The following is a 5,563-nucleotide window of genomic DNA, read 5'->3' on the forward strand; positions in this document are numbered from 1 at the left end:
ATGTTGGCAAAAACAATTTCTAAGTTAACATCTGTTCCGTATATTGGGGCAAGTGTAAATGCAAAGTTTATTTTCAGATGCGTCAGAGTAATGGCTTTAAAATGGATTTAATAAGTACTTCTGTTAGTTTGTTTTATTAAGTTTCATTGATTTTTTTTTGTTTGTTTCGATTATAGTCGTTTTACCATCTTTATGGCATTCGCGACTTTATCAACGTTGCAGTTGGCGGATCGTTATTGAAAAACTTATCCGGTACAACTGTGTTCGATGTTTACTCTTGGGTTCAAACTCGTTGTTGTTGTTTGTTACTCCACTTTTAACGAATGCTGTTCAAAGCAAATGACCTTCATTACAAAGACATTTACAAACTTTTATTATCCGCTTCCGTTTCAACATTCAGAATACCCTTTCTGGTCTTTCCAACATATTGAATCATTTTGAAGATGAATTTCTTAAAAGTTCGACGTTTGCCCTTGCCCCACCGTGTAAGTTGACAGGAGGTAATATTTTTTTAACACTTCAAGGGTATACTAAAAATTTCTCATAAAAATTTTGCTTCCAGTTAAATATCAGTTCTAAAGTCTCACTTTTCAAAAAAGAAGCGGATCAAATGTCTCTTTTATGCAGCCATGTAACACAAAAACACTTTTCACGTTAAGTACGTACTTGAATTGGTATGCAAGCAATAAGTACGACATTTTTTATAGAATTTTTTAAAATAAAAAGATTCATCTTTATTTCTAAACTAGCTGATTTTACCCGGCCTTGCTCGGGTTCGCATAAAATAAAAATCAAAATGAGTCGATGGACTTCTCAAAATTTTGGAAGCATTGAATTCATAATTAGATATAAGAATTTTTGCCAATTTTAAGCCATGTTAGCTTTGTAAGTATTGTTGTTTTTTAAAGTTTTGATTGAGATTATTTATTGTTTTTCTCGTGTTCATTATTTTGAAAAACTTATAATTATGAGGTTTGTTTTTAAAGAAATTTAAAATTATTTCCCTTGATTGCTTGTTCATCCTATCAGAAAAAACATTTTTTTCACCCACCATTTCTAAGGAAGCTTAAATAGCTTTTATCTGATTTTTTTTTTATTTTCAGCTGCTGAAACCGTTTGTTAAACTTTCACATCCCTCATTTGATAAAAATCTTGTTTTGGAGATCATCCTACTTTTCAAGTTGGATGATCTCCCTGTACAATGGTATATTCAAGTTTTATTTACTTAGAAATTTTCCATAAAGACTTTCGAATATTGTTGAACCATGTTTAAAACTCACTTTGCATGTTTTCAATAGTATGTGTGCTTTTAAAAATTACACTGCTTTATGAGTACTTGTTCTTGAATGTTGAAAGTTTCGCTAATAGTTTTATGAAGTTATCGAAAATAAACTATCTGTGACCCGAAGTTACCATTATAATTTTAAGAAATAAATTTTATTTGAATTATATTTCAATGTTTCCATTGTTGGTAACAATCATCCCATTAAAACGAACACACACATATAGGATCTCAGTGAAACTTCATGTTTCTTTGAAGAGATCTAAATTCTACTTAAGACTAAAGCGTACATCTTTCAAGGATATAATGGCTAGCATTTTACTAATGCTAACACCATCAACCCACAGAATGAGTACTATGTATGCCGTGACCGAGACTCGATATCATGACCCCTGGCTTAGAAGACTTGAACGCTATCCTCTAGGCCACGGTCGGCGGCTGTGTGTCGGCGGCATTAATTATTGCGAAAAGTGATCAATGTTGTCAAGTTACATTGATGACCAAAAATGACTCAGAAGTTAGGAATTGGCCAATGAAATTGAATTGTATATAACCCAAAACCTTAGATTTAGTTTCCTAATCAATTTTCTAAACCTTCGTTTGAATTTCTCGAAGGCTATCGAAGCGTTTAAATCGCAGCCTTGGACTTATAACTCTGAATCTAATTAATTTATCTTTCTTTATAAAAATCTCAAAAATATGAAAATGGTTGGCTCTTAAAAGCTGGAATTTATGAAAATCGGTTCATAAGTTTTTCAACACTCAGTCAAAATAGCTATTTGGCTGAAAAAGTAAATTTATTGTTCACTGTTCAGTTCACTGTATGTTTTTGTAGACCCGCCAGCGGCGTTAAATAAAATGCACTTCAAAAGCCACTACAATTTTAGTCAATATATTCCTAACAGGCTAGTTGTATTTTTCAATTCAAAATGTAGCCTTATTTTGCAATCCAATATCTCGTACCGGTACCACGTGCTTTGAACAGTAGGACAAAAAACACCCGCCAAAATTTTTCCTTTCAAATTTTTAATGCTCAGCAAGCATCGATTTGCTATCCAGTACACGTGAACTCTGGTTGGTCGTTTCTAATGCCCATGGCCATGGTGATGGTGAAAACAACCCCGCCAAAGGAAACGAAATACGGTTGGCAAAATGGATGCCATGACTTTTGATTCGTGTGAATAAAAACGAAAGTTGTATGGGAGGGTCCGTTTTCTTAGGTGGGAGGGGCTCAAAACTATTACTAAAACCTTACCATGGTCCAAACACATAACTGTACCAAATTTCAGGTTGATCGGTTAAGCGGGGTGGATTTGCATAAGGTGCATACAAACAAACATATACAGTCAAACTCATCTTTATATTTGGCCGGGATTCGACCAGACCGAACTGAACGCCAATTTGAAAAAAAAAAATGAGTTAGCTATTGTATCGGATGCAAATCATAATAAACTACCTGTCCAATGAAAATCAGAACATTTTTCCTATTTTTCCAGATATTATTAGAAAATTTCAATGTTGCAGACAGTGGAAATGGCAAAAACGCGTTGCGCTAAAGTGAACTGAGAGGTAAAGATAAAAAGTCTGTTTCGGTCATGAAAACTGATTTAATGTGAAATAATCTTATGTGTGTTGGTTTTTTCGATTCAAAACAGTTCATCGGCTTATCACGAACTAATATCTGATAAATTAAATTATAAAAAACGTTCCCGTGGCTTTAAACTTTATATTTCGGATTGTAAGCATTTGTTAAAATTTCGCTCCGCCAGACTGAACCGAGTCCCTTGAGATTTGTTTTCCAATTTACTTAAGGGGATGTTAGAATTTTTAACATTTAACGATAAAAGATACTTTATTTTATTGCTTACTGCCGTTCAGAATGCAACCGGAAAGTAACAATCAAAGATATTTCGGATTTCAAAAGTGCGAAATTTGTATGGCTCGGTTCATTCTGGCTCAATGAAAAAATACATTTTCCAAGCATCAGCCTGGGCTCCTACGTTTAGAACGAATTGCCCAGTCAAATGATAGCGCATGGCCATTTTTTAAACATTTTGCTTCGACCAGAGTGAACTGGGTGCTAACATATTGCTATTCAAATTCAGTTTTCGGCTTATTGTGTTATCAGAAATCGACCAGTATAGCCTCGACGGCTTTATAAGAGTCTAAATGTGATGTTGGAATGATTAAATGAGATATCTAATGAAATGGTATCAATTGGTAGGGCTATTAACTTTGAACTCGACTTTCTCGAAATCAAGTTTATGGCTTTCAGTTCGGTCTGGTCGAATCCCGACCATATTAGATTCGATTCAGTTGTGTATTTTGGCCGATGTAACAATTTTTAGAAGAAAACATTTTTTTTTTATTTTTCCGTTACAGAAAAAAGTTAAACGTTTGAACATGCTCTAGTATTCTTTGAATAAATATTCTTTGGGAAAATGAATTCCCTCACTTTTGGTCAATAAAAATCAGTGTATTTCACTGGGCTTGTGATATAGCTCAGTTGGCAAGTCTGTTGTCTCCTGAGCCGATGTCCGCGAGTTCGAGCCCAAGTGTAAACATCGAACACAGTTGTACCGGATAAGTTTTTCAATAACGATCCGCCAACTGCAACGTTGATAAAGTCGCGAATGCCATAATGATGGTACAACGACTGTAATCGATACAAAAAAAAAGTGTATTTCACTGATACCTTTCACTTATGCACACGTCAGGCCTATCTTATCCAATTTAAAGAAAAGGCTCTTGATCAGTTCATGTGTCGGATCGGATTTTTTTATCTTCTTTAAATTTAAATGCCGCTTGATAAAACTGGTTCATGTTCAACAAAATGTTTCCGATCTATTTCTGTAGAAAACATCTTATTCATATTTCTGTTATTAATATTAAATAAAAAAACAACCTTGTAGGCAAAATGGGTTAAAAAATTGTATGTAAATTCTTTACTTTCTGTATTTTTTTTTTCAATTGTCCGCCAAGTGTCATACCATTATTTCATTAGCATCAGAACTAAATTTATATTTTTAGACAACAAATGCTACCTGCATTAACACGAACAATTTTTGCAAATCTTTTAATTGGTTTTGATTCGATTGATAAAATACCAATCCGTGTCACATCTATACGTCATTTATTTCCACGTGCTGTATACAATTAAGCAAGAAAAGCACATCTAGGTTGCATATCGCCCCCACGTGCATAAGAAATATAGGAACTTGGTTGAGAAACAGGCGCCTAATTGTTCCATTTTTCCAGCGATCAACGAACAGCTTTGGTTACTATCCAATTGCGACGACATTTGCTTGACCATAGAGACGAAAAACAAACCCCTCAAAGAAAAGAAAATCTCTAAAAATGGATGCCATGACTTTTCAATTTCAGATTTTGGCAAAAAAAAATGTATATGTTTTATTCGATCGGCAAAATGTTAATCTGGATAACATCTAGGCGTCATTCAAAATCATGTGATGTACAAATGAGCTAGGAATCAAGTTGAAAAAAAAATCACATCAAGGCTTCATATCGCCACCACGTGCATTGAAAATATGCTTGGTTGAGAAATACGCGCCAAAATATTCCCACTGATCAGTATGCTATGCCATGGTTACTATCCTCTCGTGACGTTTGCTCGCGACGCCTCGACCTTGGAAACGAAAAACAAACCGCTTAAAGGAAAAAAAAATCGCGAGAAAATGGATGTCATGACTTTAATTTGTTTCGAAAAACTACAAATTTTGTATGGGAGCCCCCTCTCCCTTAAGTCGGAGCGGTTTGTAACTATTATAGAAACCATCGCCGGCCCCAAAACCCTGAGATGCCAAGTTTCACGATGATCGGTTCAGTAGTTTCCGAGTCTATAGGGAACAAACAGACAGACAAACATTCATTTTTATGTATATATGTTTTATAATAGATTTTTTTCAAGCTTAATATTCGATATTAACTAAACTGATGAAACTTAATGAAAAATATAATTAGATATTTCAAGTTTTTTTTTCTTGATTTTTGTTGATTATTCTTAAGATTTGAACAAATTTGCCCGGATATTGCCCGGGTTTTTGGTCGAAAATTTCGAAACAAATGCCCGGATTTTGCCAGGTTTTTAGATAAAATTGCCAGGATTTATCCGGCCCGTATGGGTGCTAAAAGAATTCTGGCAACCTTAACTTAAATAATATCAGTCAGTACACATTTATTCATAAAACATCTAATTCATAAGGAACATTGCCAAAGCTATGGTTGATATTGCTATTAGTTATTAACTTTTGTCACTATCTG

General features: G+C 34.2%; 1 protein-coding gene across 1 annotated transcript in view; it reads left to right on the forward strand.

Annotated features, from left to right (window-relative positions):
• LOC129744375 (WAS/WASL-interacting protein family member 1-like) overlaps positions 1 to 5,563 on the forward strand; it is a 31,601-nt gene that overhangs the window by 24,717 nt on the left and 1,321 nt on the right. The gene's annotated exons all lie outside the window — the stretch shown is intronic.

The sequence above is a fragment of the Uranotaenia lowii genome, chromosome 2, assembly GCF_029784155.1.
Source record: "Uranotaenia lowii strain MFRU-FL chromosome 2, ASM2978415v1, whole genome shotgun sequence".
NCBI classification, from domain to species: Eukaryota; Metazoa; Arthropoda; class Insecta; order Diptera; family Culicidae; genus Uranotaenia; species Uranotaenia lowii.